Raw genomic sequence first — 18118 nt, forward strand, 5'->3', positions numbered from 1 at the left:
TCCGGCTCCGCCCCGCCACATGAGGCTGTCCGCCGAGGCGGGCCGGGCGGGGCCGCAGCAGGCCCCGCGGGCACCCGCACGGCGCGACCCGGCCTGGCCCGGCCGCCTCCGGGGCACGCCAGGTGCCAGCACCTCTCGGCGCCTCCGAGCCTGCTGGCGGTGGATTCGGGGAGCGGCGGCCCTCGTAAGGGCGCTCCTGGCAGTACGCTGCCGGTCGGGGCGTCCCGCTGGCGCTGGACCGATCCCCGCGCACCGCAGCTACACGGCTGGGCGCGGGGGGCGGGGGCAGGGCCCCATGGACGAGCCCGGTGGGCTCTCGGGGCTGCCGGGCTGGGCGCTGGTCCCGAGGGCTGGCGTCGGGGGGCGCGCCTGCCGCCTCGAGCTGAGGCCGCAGCAGTCGCGGTGCGGCCGATTCCTGAAGGAGAAGCGAGCCGACGTTTGTGCGGGGTTGGTCACGGCATGGTTTTAAAATGCCATGTGGAATGTTGCATGTCAAAAGCTTTCGTGTCTGGCTTTGCGGAGTTTGGCAAAGTGTCTCAAAGTTCCCCTCCTGATGCAGTTCGCTGCAGCCATACACAACCGGTCATTAGCCAAATCTTTATTGCCCCCAGAGTGTCCTCTGTTGTTCTAACACTTGCTCTTTGCAAGTGTTCGCTGTCCCTAATGTTTAATCTTTTTAAAGGAGTAGCTTGTGAGCATTATACATATTTCTCTCATAATGACTGAAGCTAGGCAAGAAGTCAAAACTTAATACGCCTGTGAGTTCATGCCAGCACTTCCTGGACTCATGCCTTGAGTGCAGAACATGAAGAAGCACTACAAATGGCTCCGTTCCCAATTCAAATAAAGCATTATTCAGGCTCATATTCCAGGAATCTTTTGTTTTTCACCACTCACCAGGAATATCAATGGAACTGTTTGTTCTAGCAGTTATTGCTGGCTACTATGAAGCTTCTGAAACAGCAAGAAATTGTTTGTCTTGGTAGTCATTTATGACTAATTGCTCAGATTGACATCTAAAACAGGCAGTTAGTAAATAATACATCCACAGCAAACAGAAGCAATCCACCTTGATTTATTGCCGAGGTCTAACTGAAAGGTGATGATACATCTCCCTCAGACGACAAAGTCTGAAATTGCAAATATTCATTCTCTTGAAACTGCTTCTGCTTTGTGATGTAGTGCATGGAGCTGCTAGATGGTATGGCTTTTGGGGAGCAAGAGATAACGAGGAGTGGACAGCATACTGGACAGGCTATACCATCTCAACAGATTGGTTAATGGAAATGAAAAATCAAGTCTAATCAAGTCTTTATGAATGTGAGCTGGATAGTGTGTTTTTTGTATGTATAATGGTCCCTTTCTGACTGTAAAAAAAAAAAACACGATCAAGATACAGGTGGGTTTTGTGTTTTTATTGTTGTTTGTTGTTTTATTTTTGTTTGGTTGGTTGGTTTGGTTTGGTTTGGTTTTTCCTTGTTTCTTTACCCAGAAAATTAGCTGCTTTCATGGAAGCAGTGAGATCTGTAGAAAAAGAGTTCCTGGCTAGGAACAAGAGCAGGGTGGTAAAGCTGGTGTCTTTCTGCAGAGTAAATTCTAAAGCCTGACTTTCTTGGCACAATTATTTTTTCCTGTCTAATTTCTTATTTGCATTTTATTAAGTGCTATCTTAATAAAATTCTTAGAGGTCCTATGAAGAAACTTCATAGGAGTCCTATGAAGAAAGGGTGCGAGAGCTGGGGATGTTCATCCTGAAAAAGAGAAGCCTCTGCGGTGACCTCATTGCAGCTTTTTCAGGACTTAAAAGGAGCTTATAAAAAGATGGAGAGCAACTTTTTGATAAGGCAGACAATGATAGGACAAGGGGGAATGGTTTTAAACTAAAAGAGGGGTGATTTAGATTAGATGTTAGGAGGCAATTCATCACTCAGAGGGTGGTGAGGCACTGGAACAGGTTGCCCAGAGAAGTTGTGGATGCCCCATCCCTGCAATTGTTCAAGACTAGGCTGGATGGGGCCCTGGGCAACCTGATCTAGTGGGTGGCATCCCTGTCCATGGCAGGAGGATTGGGACTAGATGGTCTTTAAGGTCCCTTCCAACCCAAGCTATTCTATGATTCTGTGAACTTCAGCGTAACAGTAGAAACCTTTCCTGAACTAGACAAAGATTAATATTCTGTGCTAGAGGAGAGCACATAGTTCTGTTTATGTTAAACTACTGGGAAATAAATACGGAAAAATAACCAATTGTCAGTTAAAACTTTTCTAAGTGTGGAGAGCGGAGGGAAAGTTGTCCTGATTCTTCACCATTATAAGTGCCTTACAGTCCTATTTTGCTGTTACAGTAAGTTGCAAAAGATTGAAAAACTAGATCTAGAAAGTCTACCTTAGAAAGCAGCTTTAATGCAATTATTTCATAACTTTTAAAGAGTCTCTCTATTCTGTTTCCCTCCTCATAGTTATGACAATTTGCAGCCCAATAGCATAGCAAGGAGACACAGACTTATATCTGCAAACTGGACTTTGGCTGTCACTGGAGAAGCATCTTCATCAACAAAACTGAGAAGGACAAAACCTGGGCAGGATAGGATCTGCCAGGTCTACATCTCAAGGGTAACCACTCCATTCCATGTTTCAAGATTGCTGTTCTGTCACTGAGCTACTGTTTTAATATCCAGTTTAGCCTTGCTTTGATGTGGTCAGTCAGCCATCAATAGCATTCACTGGTCATTTTCTTCAGATTCATCACTGTCAAAAGAATTCATCACTGTCAAAAGAAAGATGTCTACTTTACATGTTACTGCGTAAACTCTTGTTCAGAAATGGCCTCTAATATTTTGAGATGGAATCACCTTGACAAGAATTCAGGCTATTCAGGATAGACAAATTGGACGGGGAAAAGTTTATCCCTCATGAGTGAATGAGCACTTAAGCAATACTCATTTTTCATGAGCCTGGTTAAGCCTGTTGTGCGGTTCCTAGCATTCTCTCACCAAAGTGTTTTAATTGATACTTAAGTCATGTTCCTAATGAAGTCTAATATACAAACCTCAGGAAGCGTCTAGTTGTTTGGACTTCTAATAATTTTAGAGGAAGAACCTTAATTTACTCTGGTTTATTGTTCACATTTAGACGCGCTTTATTTTAAGGGCTAAATTTGCTTGACTTTGCATTGACTTTATTGCTGTTTTTTAGGGAATGTATCGAGGAAAGAATGAAACTCTATGGAAATCTGAAAAAAGCAATAGAAGGGAGGGCAAATGGAGCCTCTGGCTTGTTGAAAAAGAAAGTAGGAAATCAGATCCTCTTGAGCGGGAGATAGGCTAGACTGATCCATAGGCTCCTTTTATGTTGTTAGTGTTTCATTCCTTCAAACATTCATGCTTGAAGTGAATTTCAAACACACAGTGAGTTGCATGAAGAATAGCTAAGGCTTTAAATCAGGTGAGAACACTTGCTGTGGTGCAGACCCAAGCGCTAGTCTGGTCAGCATTAGGGACATAAGCCCCAGTAATAGACATTTACAATATCTTTCCTAGTTCTGTATTAGCTGGGCTAGACCATGCTGGAAGCATATCTGGAATAGGAAAGAGTTCAGTAGAGACATCTAACTAGGCTTATAACCTCTGTTCCAGTGGTTAATGAGTTACCAGTGTTGTTCATGTGCTTCAAGCAAGTTTAGAAGCAAATTGGTTTCATGTTCTCCTTCCCAGACTTTTATGATTGGTAGATATAAGTTTGATCTGAAGATTTACGTGCTGGTGACGTCCTGTGAAACTCTGAGGATGTTTGCCTATAATTTGCCTATAATACCTTACACATTTTGCAGTTCCAGCATTCTCTGACCCTTTGCATAACAGCTTCGTAAGTAAACAAGCCTATTAGCAGAAGTTAATGACAGTTCAATACATTGCAACCAGAAATACAGAGAAACCATAATGGTTTGACTCCAAAATATCATTCTCTTGAGAATATCCAAGCACTTTATAAATGCTAGTAACTTGGCTTTGTAGCATCTGAGTACCATAAATAAAATTATGCATGAAATATTTGAGCAGATTCTCTAGTAGAATACAGCATGTGTTATATTATCCAGATCCATGCTGAATACAAGTTTTAGGCCTATTAATACTTCCATAAATACATATCTAATTGACCTTTTGCATAATTTTGGTACTTTTTTTATGAAATATTATTGTGGGGAAAAAAAGGTAGTAATAAGAAATTAAACTCTGGAAGGAAAAAAAATTGCCTACATGATAAGATATTTTCTTTTTCTTCTTTATAAAAAGAAGTCATGGTTTAGTTGATGGCTGGAAAAGGTTCTGGTATGTAGTTCTGGATCATTCTAACACAGAATTAGCTCTACTAATAAGTAATTTTAGAATGGGACCTGACTGAGGAAGAGGGTTATCTTCAATTGAAACTGCTGATTTCTTAGAAGTGATGGAATGAGAATGCTGATGACATTGCAGTGTAGTGAAATTGAAGCTGTTGAGCCTCATTTATTGTGTTCTTTAGAATAATGGGATCAGTATAGAGCTGATCATACTCAGTGCCATTAAATCTTCTGTGCTTAGTTAAGATGCTGTGTATATTACCTAGTGTGACCAGGATCATGTAGAGAAGAAGGGAGGAGGCTAATACCTTTCTAACCCTGTATCTTGTTCATTCATTTACAGATAATGTTTGCTTGCGTCTGACAAATTATTCCATTAACAAGAACAGTGTTAATTCTGCTAAAGAAGAAGACACTGGTGGTAAGAAGTAAAAAGGAGAAAACATTTCTAAGCTACTCTCGGAGAGAGTATTATTTACTTTTTCTGGTACATCTTCATATGCTTGATTTAGGTCTTCAAAGTATTTCTTTGTGTTTCCCCAATGCAGCATATTTTTTGCTGTTGAATTAATCAAGTGAAGAAACTCAGAAGAGTTACAGAATTGGACACCGAAAGCAGGGAGGAAAACTTTGCAAAGGGGAGTTAGGACTCAGGCTTGACAGCAACACTGGATTTGTTTCAGTTTTTCTCTTGAGACTAAATGCTTACCTAGCTATACGGATTTGTCTAATGAGATATTGCTACTCGTTCCAAACTTTGCTTGTAATCCTAGATCATTGTGCTGCAACAGCTCTACATCTTCACATCTTCGGTGTATTTATTATCATTGTTTGCTGTGATAGGCAGTTTTACATTAGTTTACCTAGACATAATATTTTTCCTGTTGCACACATTTCTCTTGAAATGTTCCTTCTGTTTCCTTCTTTCTAAATACTGAGATCCCTTGCATCTGTCTAGTTCTGCTTAACATCTCATCCCTTGCTAGTAAAATTTAAATGTTATCTGTTCATAGCAGCAAAACTCTTAACAGTACTAGCTTCTCAGCTGCAGTGCTGCGATTTTGTGAGGCTTAACAGTTGTAAGACAATCCAGGAGTATAGGTTTCTTCTTTCCATTTGCCTTAGAATTATAGTCTTAGAATATCCCAAGTTCGAAGGGACCCACAAAGATCATTGAGTCCAACTCAGTGCTTCCCAAAAGTCTTTTCTGCACTAGGAAACAAGATTGCTGTAACTCAGTAATAGTTTGTGCAATGGAAGTTTCAAGGCATGAATGCGGTTTTAGTGGTATAAAGAAGCTGTATACAGATTGATCTATTGCAATATTGGGGTAGGAATACACCAGTTCAGTTGTATTTGTGTTAGCAAAGTTTCCAGTGTTTCACCATTTCTAGGATACTGTCCACTTTTAATAACTCTATGCAGAAATGTGGCTGTGATACCTACCAGATGTGGCCAGATATTAGCGGATACTATTGTTAAAACATTGAGATCAGCACATTCTATTATGAAACATAACTATCACATCTGCCTCCCTAATTACGTTGGGGTAGTGGTCTATTTGAAATACAGAGGTTTGATGTTGTCTTGATTCAAAAATTCAAGCTCTAATTGCTTGAGGTGAGAACCCTGATAAAAGTGTCTACTTGCTCCTGAAATATGTTCACGTATTAACTGGTCTCTTTTTCAGCCTGTTGGTTGCTGTCATCAGACTCTGTTTTAACACCAGTTTCGAATTGTTTTGGTTATCCTCTGTAGGATCTCCTGCAGAGTTCCCAGAGAAGAATGGCTCATGGGTGACCGGCAGGGGGGGATAGACTACACTGAATCAGTGTGAAAACAGCTTGAATTGTGCTCCAGGACACATGCATAGAACATTTCTTGCCTGCAGGAGTCCTCACCGTTGTGGACAGCTTCACTCAAGTTCTTTGCATACAGAAGTATTTCAGAGTTAGCCATTACCCAATGTGGAATTTACCTGCTAATGGAGGGTGTAGCCTGTGGTTCTCAGATGACAGTAAGTTAATACCAGTTCCTCCTCTTCTACACCTAGCAAATACTAGATTGGCATCAACTCTACATTCAATCTCAGGCCATAATTTCAAACTGAGTGTGTCACTTGGTAGTTCCCACTTTGCCATATATAAAACAAACAAACAAACAAAACCAGATGGTTTCACTGCTTTTTTTTGTTGTTGATTTGAGGAATGTAAAGAACATGCTGGATAAGAAGGCATCTTTTTCAGCTCGAGTGACTTGTTCAAAAGTCCTTGGTGAAACCAACAGAAAAACTACAGTTTTCCTGTTACCTCAGACCTGTAGACACAGGGACAGACAAGCATAGTACATCCCCCAACGTGGCTCCACGCAACTGTCACCTATAAAATATCTAACTTTATAATACAATATACCTACCGTGTTCTTGGTAAACTTCAAACTACATATGAATTTAATTTGTATGCTGTTTGAGACAGGCACATGAGGAAGTCAGATTAGCAAGTGAAAAACACTCAGAGGACTATATTCACAGTGTTTTGTTTTGTTGTGTTTTGTTTTGTTTTTCCTGCTCCTCTAAAACATTAATCTCCTTATGAAAATGCTAAATGGCTTGTGACAGCAGCATACTAGTTATTTGATGCAAAAAATGGTATTGTGTGCGCTAAGTTACAAACAGTGGAAGCCACAAATAAATTTGAAGACAAAAAAGAGAGGAGAAGGAGAAACTATGTGGTAATATCTATCTGGCCAAGAACTAACACCTTCCAGAAGTATTCTTCAAATAATAGGCACTAGCCATCCAGGAGTGAAATGCATTCAGTGAAGACTGGTACATTTCAGTGGTCCTGATCTCTTGTTAGGTTTGACTTCAGACTGTAGGAGCACTGTGAGTTAGCAGGTGATTTTTCTTCCTCTGGTTCAGTATTGTATCCTTAGTAGACTATTTACAGATGGTAAGGCAAACTGTCAAAAGAGCAAACGATTCCTAATTTTAATGTAAAAATTGTTTAGGAATGAAGGATTGAACACTGCTAAGGGGGAACCACTTTGATTTGTGCATGAGATGATTAATCAGCAATATTCAGCGTATGATAACTGTCTCAGAAATGATGCATTGACTTGGTAGAAGCTATAGTTAGAAGGGAAAACCTTGACAAAGAAGGTGCTAACTTCTGATGGTTTTTTTTTTGACCATCATGTCATTGGAGGCAGTACAGGACAAATATACTGTAGCATCTGAACTTAAGCAAACTAGGGAAGTTAAAACAGGATGGATGAAATGTATTGCATCCAGCAATCTTCCATGCTCTTCCCTGAGAGTTAGCTGTCCTTAAATCACCGGCAACTGAATAGCTCATCCAGCAAATTATGTCTGTCTAAAATTTAGCTTTGTGTATAACAGTAAGTTGAAATCAGGAATGGATTGTGTTCATATGCAAGTTATTCAGTAGCGCAAAGCACAGGTTTAATAGAATCCACGGGAGAAGTGTCACAAGCCAGCAGGGATGGATTTTTCGACTTTCATCAAATGATTTTAGTCCACTTCCAAAGCATGTATCTGTTCTGCAGTCTTACAGTAGTAAAATGGAGTAGTCATTCTCAAACTGCAATGTCTTTATGAGCAATAGTACATAGGCAATTCAAGATGATAAGCAAGTACCACTAAAATGATAAAGAAGTACTTCTCTGCATGGAGGTTTATAGCATGGAGGAGCAACCTAATTTAGGAACCCCATTGTGTGGTGATAGCTAACCTATCTTTAGTTTATTTCACTGACAAATGATCACGCATGTGCATGGCTGGTCCTGACTTTACGGTTTCCAGAATCTGAGTTAGGTTGTTTAAAGCTTCAGTCTGTGGTGTAGATATTAAAAAATAAATAAATCTATTTACAAGGCAAGATACGTATAAAAAGAATACGCGCATCTATTATTCTTCATAAGACTGTAAAGAATATAAAACCAAATACAGTAATGTGGTATATTAGGGTTTCACTTCTCAGTCTCACAAAGAGTAAAGGATAGAGGCCAAAATGAAGAACAACTGTGATCCTGTAAGTATGGGGGTTTGGAAGGGCTTGTTTATATTGTTCCATTGGGAGTTGTTCATTTTGCACTTAACTCTGTTAAGAGAGCACTCAACTACTTATAAGTATGCCCTTCCTTGGCCTAGTTTTCATCTGATTAGAGGCAAAAAGACCTCATATATCTCACAAATTGCTTCATTTGATAGGGTGATTTCTTTTTCAAGCTCAATTTCAGTAAATATACATTCATTTACTATGTATTAACAAAAATGTTGATTATTCATATTAATACTCACTACAGATCCTCTGGTTATCCAGAAAACTGTGGTAAGGTGAGTGGAAGAGTAATGGAATGGCTGCCGCTGGGGCTTAAAGATAGGAAATGTAAGTAATGCTTATTAGATAACACACAGGTCTGTTGGAGTTATGCATAGATCTGTCATTCTGTCTCACTTGTGAGTTTCAAATATTTGTGATCGGTCAAGAATAAGCAAATCGGTTTTATCATTAATTATTTTATTTTATGCACACTTTTCAGCAGATGAGGAAGCACCGTCCTTGTCCAAAGTACTTAACAACATCTGCCCTAATAAAAGAAAGACTTAAGGCTATGGCTTCATGTTTCTTCTACTAGCAACTGAACAAATATAACCCAGTGTCTCATTCTACCTGATCTTAATCCCTGTGTCCAGAGCTTACTGCTCTGTTAATTGTATCAGTTTGGTGTTCAGTACTCATGCTACAAAATTCATCTGTGGAATGATGTTATAAAAATGCTGAAAAAATAACCTGGGCTTTTTTTTTTTTGGTTGTAATTTTTAACAATAGCACTTTGCAGATCTCCTTTAGATGTAGCTACGGACACTGTTAAGTTGTTCCCTGTTCAATTGTTTTTATTTGCAGTGGGCAGTCATTGAGGGAATGTGGGGAGCGAGCAGCTGACTGAGGAAGGAATTAGAACCTCAGCATTAGCTCTGCCTTGCAGAATTCTAACATGAAACAAAATTAAAAGGTAATCAGTGTCTCATCCTCACTTTTTTAATTTTTTAACAGTAGCCAACTTTGTAACATAGACTGAGAAGATGCTCTCCATTTCATCAAGAATGAATTTAGCCTATGCAAGCTATTTGGCTTTGTGAGACAGATGAGTCTGTGTTTCAAGGAGGACCATTCTAATGCAAGATGCCTATAAAATATTAATCTTTTAATATATTTTAATAGAAGTTTTATTAGAAATTAGGCTACCCATCCCAAGACTGGTCTACTTCCAATATAAAAATAGAGTACAATGTATTGGAAACTACCACATACTTTGTACGTATTTAATCAGTTCACTGTGAGAAGAGAGGTAAGTGGTTGTATAAGCCTAGAAAGTGATCATGAGTTGCCTCCCTGAATTTTTTGTAGTAGCTGGGTTCTTGGTGCAATGATCCACTGTCTTGTGCCCATGCAGTGGAACATAGAGGGATTTTTCAGTTGAAAGGAGATCTGCCTACAGAAAAGGTGGAAGGATAAATTTTGTTTTTTTCCAGAAACCTTCTAAAGACTGGAAAAACGTTTAAGTGTAAAGGAGAAGGGAGGAGCACTAATTCAACATAATAACTAAAGGCATTCTGAACAACAGCTGTGTAAAACAGGCTTGAGGGGCAGCGATCAAGGCAATTAGTATCTCTTCCTCGTATCCTTCAGTTCTGGAACCGAATGTCCATGCAGAAATAAAGTAAGGCATATTAGAAACACTGTCTATACAAAGTATCACCAATAGGTTGGGAGAATATAGCTATGACAGTATTGTGGGTGGGGAAACTGAGGCACTGAGTTTGATGCAAGTTGGCAGAGGTGCTCATCTGTGTTGTTGGACCTCTAACTTTCTCTGTAATCCACTGAGTGAGGAACAGAACCAAGTCTCTTACCCTCTCCAATATGGAGTAGATAATAACCTAGTTTTGGTTCCTGCTTCAGCTATTAACAGCACAGGCTTGGATCAGATAGCAAAGATACCCCTTAGTGGTTTTAGCTCTTACTGACTCTTAGGCAATGAGAGATCCCATAACATTCATTTCTACAGCCTTGTTCTGACCAATTCAGAGTTGATAATGAACCTCCATGGTGTTATAGGATACATTCAGTCCCTCAGTCAGCTCTTGCCTTTTAATTCTGGAAAAATGAGCTCCACACAGTTATTTTTCTAAGTCATCTATTTCAAATATAAGAGGTTCTGTGTCTACAAAAGGCTGTTTACAAGCTGTATGGTTCTTCATTGTCTTGTGCCACTGTGAAAAAAGAAAAGGGGTACAGAACTAATTCTTTCCTTTTTGCTTCAACAGTGGTATCAGTTAGGTATTAAAATGGCCAGATTTGTAAATGTAGTCAGGAAACAGCAAATCAAAGCAGTTACTATCAGAAGAACTGGATTTCTGAAAGACCTTCAGTGTGCCATGCAGGACGCGGACCAATGAGTTAAGACAGGATGGCATATCCTTGAGAGCAGGTGCATTGGGAATGTACTTGTTATTCAAGAGTTTAAATGGGAAATGGCCATTTCTCATTTCTACATAACTGCTAAACGCTTAAAAATCTGTCCAAGCTGTTACGAAAGCTTAGTCCTTTGAAAGCCCCTTAGAAATAGTCCTCCAGGTTGTGAATATTTCTGAAAAGTCAGATTGCTTCAATTAAATGCCTAAATGAGAATTATAATCCTTTAAATATCTGATCAAAAGAGACTGGCAACTGCACCTTTTCACTCTGTGGAAAACCAGCCAAGCTCATATTACAAAAATAAGCTACTGTCCACTTGATCTGGCTGCAAAGCACATTTTCAATAAGTTTATGCTCTAACAAGCTGTATCAGTTTCATCTCAGTAGATCTGATGGTTATTGAACAGTGTTCAATGTTCTGGAGGGTGCCAGGCACATAATTGTTTTTACAACACTGTAAAATGGATCAGACTGAAATTAGTGTCACTCAGCAGAATCACTTTCCTTCCCTTTAAATTACTTAATCTGATGATTAATCAAACAGCAAATGAAGTTTTGACACTGCCCTTCAGCTAAGGGCAAGTACAGGTTCAGTTGTCTTCACTTCATTTGGCTGTGGAGTAGTATTTTACAATATCTGCACTTGTACATGAGCAACTTTGCTGCTACTCATTCACGGGGGGGAAGGAGAGGGGGTGAAGCAGGATGGTGCTGTCTTTTGAGTGCTTCACACTTAAACATCAAATTTGCAAAAGAAGGAAGCTGATATCATTTTTTATTTTAATTCCTGTGAAATGGGAGATAGCAAAGAGGAGTTGCAGGAAAGATAGGGAAAAGGGTATTGCTGAAGGAATACTCTCACAAGAATAGGCTGGCAGCTTCATCGATTATAAAGCACAGAGAGGTTCTCACCCCTCCTTTGGTGCCACTTGTCCTCAGGAACTGAGATGTAAATGAGTTGTATAGCTAGGATATCCTATTGTATAAAAATATCAAATAGCATCTCCTTGATTTCTCTGGTATTTATTGACTTCTTGCTGAGATAAACTAAGCTTCTGTTGCTCTGCCCACTTTCAATTGTACATTCTGGAAACAATTCCAGTAAATTTCTCTTTCTTGAAGGCTTTCATGTCTCACTGTATGTAACTATTGCTTTGTTATGATCACTCACTGTAACAGGTTTATTATTTTTCACTGTGTCACATTTTGTATGCATGCAGTTTTCAGTTTATCAGTATGCTTTTAGAACATCATCTGGCTGATGAGTTCTATCAATAACATATGGGCAAAGTAAAATGATCATAAGCTATAATTATTATATACAGCAATTCTGTCAACTAAAGGCTTCTGAGAAATGATGTAGGCTAGAAGATAGCTGTAGTTTCAATACTGTATAATCCCTTTACAATAATGCAATCATGCAAAATGAGATTAAAGTGATTATCTGCATGTGAAAATTGCATCAGTTTCTATTCATATTGCTTTTCTGCTAGCGTGGATTATATTTGTCCTCTGGTGGCCTCAGTTCAAAAGCTAGTGGCATAACAAGCCTCAGCATCCATTTTTCCTGCTTCCCAGAAAGAACTGGTGCATTAAAGGTATTTTTGTCTGTTCAGGTTGAGTTCAGATATCTTCTTAGACATCTGGTTTGCCAAGGCTAAGCTGCTGCAGGTCAGTCCTCCGCCATCCTACTAGGGGCTAATCAGTTAATACAATTTTCATACAGTCCTATCAACATGGGACTTGCCCTGCCTGGTGCCAGACACCAAACTGTAAGTTGCTGCAGTCCAGCACAAGCAATATGGATAACCTACTGCAGGTTTAAGGTGGGATACGCCCACCTAACAAAAGGAAGTATGTGTACCACCAGAAGACAAACCCACATCAGCTTTAGAACAAGTATAATTAGGAACAAAAGCAGCATAAGAGAGGCTTAACACAGGCCAGGAGTCAAAACATTTGCTCAGCATTTTTCAGGGGTGTGTAATTCCAGCTATTAGCCTGTGTAAGAAGGTGCTAGTCTCCGCTTGTGTTCATGAATGAGCTGTGCTGTTCTCAAGGCATGTCTCCTGTGTTGGGAACATGTGATTCAGGTTTAATTAGTTCCAGCGCATATGGGATGGCTTGTTTCATTACAACATATAACTGAAGATTTATATTCTAGCAGAGACAGGGAGGGATGTAGCTTGTGGAGTGCTCTGACTCTTTTCTGATGAAACTGTTCTAGATTTCCTTCCCTGCAGCATAGCCAGAAAAGGCATTGTGTCAGCCAAGGTCTAAAATCCCTGGGATATTATACCCAAGAAGTGTAGGGGCCAAGGTGAGGTAATACAGATAAAAACCCTTTATCTGGATACCAATATTATGGTATGAGGAAGAAGTATTTTATATGTTTTAAGTATATTTAAGTATACTTATATAATTTTAAGTAAATTATATATTTTTTATATTTCAGTATTTTATATTTTTTTCTACCTTTAGTAAAAATATGTGAACTCAAGAGAAGAAATTATTACAGTAAGCCAGTCATGAGGAAACAGTATTTACTTCTTAATCTATTTTCTTATGCAACAATCTATAGTGTTTCTGACAAGTTTAATAGTGAATGAACTGTGAAGCCACTGATGGCAATATCACACCCTGTTTTTAAGAGCTGGTGCCTGGATACAGAAATATATTATTGCATTAAGTCATACGGGTGGTAACATTGCTAACAACCACTGAGTACCAAAAAGCAACATTTATTGGTCCTGGCATTCATAAAATGATCCAGCTCTGCCTGATATTTTGTAGTACGTGACTAGTCAGCAGGAGTTGTACGTAATGACAGTGGGAAGGCAACATTAATTGCCAGCTGTCAGAAGAGTACTCTGATGTGGTGTACACACTACACAAGGAGAAAACTCAGATCTGCCTCTCCGTCTGGCAAATATAAAATGATTTAGGCACAGGTATTGAAAAGTCTATGCTATCTCGGAAATGGGAAGAAAATGACTAGCCAGGTACAGTCTCCTACTGCGTGTTCTCAACTGTATGCTCAATGTGTACTTCTTCTGCTGTAAAGAAACTGTTCTGGGCAATGTTGGAAGGAAATTTGACAAAGGGAATGAATTAAACATTTTTTTGAAGAACTTTCTATTGTGGCAGTGAATAACTCTGGCTTTGTGAATCTTTTTTTTTTTTTTCCCCTATGCTATGCTTCATAAATCAAAGTTATTCCCTGATTGCATTTATCAGCAGCAAGGACTGGACTAACATGAGAAGGAAGAACATAGCTGGAGACCACCGAAATGGTCCAAGACATGTTCCCCAGGGAGGCTGCGGGATATCACTGAAGGGAGGTGGATGGCAGCTTGGGTATGCATGACTGCATGTTCAGAGCTGGGCATATTAAAACTACAGCTTCTTTGAAAATCTGTGCTCTGGGTTTTTCAATGTCCAGACTTTTAAGAATATCATGCAAGCTAAAAAATCAGAATTCTGAAAATGAGGAATTTTTGAGCAAGAATCACACTGTGTAGACAACTCCAGACAGCACATAAGCACCTAGCACAAAGACACTGAGAAATGCTTCTGGGTAAGAGAAATGTATTGGTCAGTGGAAATAAAGAAAAGTACCTTTGGTTCAGACAGATATAAACAGTAGAAAAAATGTCCAGTTTGTGTATAACTTTTTTAATATCGTGCATGCATATGTTTTAACTTTTTACTGTTTATTGTGCTTTAACCTGCTTCAATTTTTACATCTTGATTGTTTGATAAATAGGAAATAAAATTGATTTTCCTTGCTGAAGGACAAGAAGCTGTAGAGACTACCTCGAAATAAAATGTGAACGGATATAAATCGGGTTGGGAAAGGTTGCTGAAAAATGCGTTATTCCATTTCCATTAAGGTTTCTTGAGGACATGAATGATTCAATGGAGAAAGTTTTGAGTTCTTCCTACCAGGCCAAAGGGTATCCCCTTTCTTCACCTCCCAGGATCTCAAGGACCCGGACCCCCATAGTTTTCTACATGGTAAAACTACTGGGAAGAAGAAAAAGGAAAGAAAATGAAACCAAAATAAAACACAAGTTAGATGTGGAGGTGCTCCCATCTGAGTAGTTCACTAACCATCCTCTCCTTAAGTGAATGGCCACATTGGCACCTTGTGGGAACCTCCCGAACCCCGGAGTCCCTGGGGGGAGCAGGGAAAGGGCTGCCCGGGGGAAGACTGGAGCTCTCCTGGGCTCCCTCCCAAGTCGGAGGCGAGGGATGGGTTTGGACGCCCTGCCCTGCTCCTCGCCAGGACTGTGATGTCGTCCTGGAGACGGCCAGATTCCAAATCCACCCCAAAGTCACCCAAATCCTCCACTTTTTCCCCTGGCGCCCAGGTCCTGCTCGATCGGTTCCGCGTGGTAGAAAGCCACGACCTGACTGCTGGGTGGAAAAGGGTTGTTAGCTGCTGGTGACAAATCTGTTTCTCTGGCTTCCTCGGGCAGCGAGAAAATAGCGAGAAGGCAATTTCCCCATCCGAAGGTAGCTCTCCTCCGCTCCGCTCAGAATAAAGGGCCATCTTCAATTTCTGCTTATTTTTAACAATCCAAATAATTAACACAAAACAAAGCATTTACCTTCGCAGAAGGGAACTCGATCCCTTTAACAGCCCACGAGAGAGGAGTTAGTTATTAGCGGCAGTTAAATGTGTGCTGCCTTCCCTGCCTCTGAGGATACCTTCCCCCTTCGAGAGAGGATTCAGGGGTGGGGAGGTGCCCCCTTCGAAGTCCAGCGGGGGCTGCCAGGTGCTCAGGGGAGCCTCAGAGTTGGTGGCACCAAAATGAGAGAAGAAAAAACATCATTTTTCCCCAGACAACTGAAAAAGAAAAAAACAAACAAAAAAAACAGGTAGCGCTAAAATATTACAGAGAGGGAGGAAGGAAGGGAAAGCCTTCTCTCCCGTTCGGGGGGAATTAGTGTAATTCGGGCAACACAGGAAGCAAGTGAAAAAAAAAAAAAAACATTTCTTAACCGATTTTAGAATGATTTCTCTGCTTTGCAGTGTTATCTCGGTACTTTATTGTTTTTTGTTTTGGTTTGTTTTTATTTGATTTGATTTTGTTGGTTTTTGGTGTTTTTGTTGTTGTTGTTTTGGTGTTTTTGGTGGTGGTGGTGGTGGTGGTTTTCTTTCCGGTTTGGCAAGCAGGAATAAACTAAGGGAAGAGACAGAAAGAAACCTTTCCTATCCGCTCTGTTAACTGATAGAGAAGATACTTATTTGTGAATCTAGTAATTTGCTTTCTTTCTGAAGTCGGCAAAGGCACCTCGCCGCAGCCGCGCACCCAGCCGCACACAGCACCTTGGGTCCACGCAGGGCTGTGCTGCCCTCGCGACATCTTTACACACACTTCGGGTGTACACATATGAGATACAGGTATTAAATAAAAACATCTTCTAGGTGATGTCTTGTTAGCAATGATAATAATAATACATAAAATGCATTAATATTTTAGTATTTATCAATACTGCCATTACTGTGTCAATATTAACACTTCATACTAATTTAATATTTGATGTTAATGTTTATTAAGTTGCACAAAGCTCTCAGGAAAGCTCGTTAAGGGATATTGGGTCTTTATTTTAACTGTAGAGTCTTAATTGTTATATCTCCATTGGTCAGAGAGGAATGCAGTGGTCTCTGCCCCCGTGGGACGCTCAGTGCTCTGTGTCCCAACCAAGGGGATAAAGCAGCAAGTGCAGGAGGAGGAATCCGGGTGGGGAACGGGCTCGCGGGGTCTCAGGGACGCGGCGTGAGATAGTCCAGTGTCCTATCATTCAGTCAACTCTGGGTCTGGAAAAATAAAATCTGTGGAGAGTTGGCCGTGGTAACACTTGTTCCGGCCAGTTTGCCACAGAACTCGCATAGATGTGATTCTGCAGGGAAACAGCGAAAGAAAAATGCAAAGAATTTCCTTGCTTTTTGGAAAAACGAGTTAAAAAGTCTCCGGCATTGATGCTTATGTTGACGCGAGGTCTGAACTGTGTAACGTACTTGCTGTTCTGCCACCGTCCTTATTTATCAGGAGGACGTTAAGAGCAGTGATTATTAAAACCTTTATCCTGCTCTGCGACAATAGAGATGTGTGTTCCTGTACCACCATTGACTAATTCAGTGACCGGATTTCTTTAGCTGAGTAAGACGCGTAGATAGGAAGAGTCAACTAATTTTATTATTTACTTTTTTTAATTAACTGCCACTGCGGTAAACTTTCCAGAGTGATGTCTTCAATCCTAAAGCAACTATTACCTTAATCGACAGGAACTGCTTCTTCTGCCGTTCTGACCTGAGCTTCTGATCCAGCTTCCCTCGTTGTGCGCTGAAACCTGTGGGGCTTTGAACTGAGTTCAAACGGCCAGAGTTGCCTGAGAAATCTCTGCTCGTGCCAACAGCTAGCAGGACTAGGGACAGGAGCCTCCGTCATCCCTCCCAAGATAGAAAAGACGGGAAGAAAAGTGATTTCAAACATCGGTATCAGGTAATGAGATCTCCTTGCGTTTTGCCCTTTGGAAAAGGATAGAATTGCGTTTCTGCAATGCGTAATATAAAGCATCCGCCCCTGTACGGCTCGTAAACCAATAATCCCTCCATCGTATTCAAGCATGGAATTTAATGTAGCCTGACACTAGTTGTAAAGAAATAATTCACTAACCCATCGGCTGATACTTGGCGTTATATTTTCCACCATTCTGGCAAGTACCATTTGGGTGCTTAATTGACTCACAGCAGCGCATTGATTCTCCAAACCAAACTAATTGGACATCAGCTGAATAGTCCTAGCAGCCGGGACGTGTCACAGCGTTTAAGCGGCAGCATCTGAAGCCTCGTCCGAGTGAACTCGTCGCTGAAAATGCCAGGAGCTGGATTCGGATTTCGGCTTTCATTTAGGGCTAAAGCTGTTTAGGTCCCGGACCCCCGGAGCCGCGGCTACAGCCCGGGGCAGGAGGCGGCTTTGGTCCTTCCCCCGGCCGCTCCTCCCGCCTGCTCCCCGCCTGCTCCCCCGCTGAAGGCAGCGGCCGGGCCGGGCCGGGCCGCCCAGCTGATAAGGGCGGGGGCGGAGCGGGGGGAGAGGGCGACCTTTGAAACCGCCCCGCTCCCTCCGGCACCCGGGCGTCCCGCGGGCAGAGCCGGGGCAGGGTCGGCGCTCAGGGCCACGCCGGGGGCCGGGGACCCTGCGGAGAGGTGAGAGACACGAGGGGCGAGCGGGCGAAAGGGTGGGAAGAGGAGCCCAGGGTGAAGCGCG

At 41.2% G+C, this 18118-nt stretch overlaps 1 long non-coding RNA gene across 3 annotated transcripts; it reads left to right on the top strand.

Moving 5' to 3' along the window:
• The first annotated feature begins 28 nt into the window (after positions 1–28).
• On the top strand, positions 29–14894 carry LOC121059839. Of its 3 annotated transcripts, none has more exons than XR_005814660.1 (3): positions 29–1399; positions 2459–2612; positions 4682–14894. It is a non-coding gene; the product is annotated as an uncharacterized LOC121059839 (long non-coding RNA). The 3 variants fall into 3 exon arrangements; XR_005814662.1 differs by lacking the exon at positions 29–1399 and having other exon boundaries at positions 1980–2612; positions 4682–9375; positions 9896–14894; XR_005814661.1 differs by lacking the exon at positions 29–1399 and having other exon boundaries at positions 1980–2612; positions 4682–4759; positions 6097–14894.
• The last annotated feature ends 3224 nt before the right edge of the window (positions 14895–18118 follow it).

The sequence above is a fragment of the Cygnus olor genome, chromosome 25 (genome assembly GCF_009769625.2).
Source record: "Cygnus olor isolate bCygOlo1 chromosome 25, bCygOlo1.pri.v2, whole genome shotgun sequence".
Classification (NCBI taxonomy): domain Eukaryota; kingdom Metazoa; phylum Chordata; class Aves; order Anseriformes; family Anatidae; genus Cygnus; species Cygnus olor.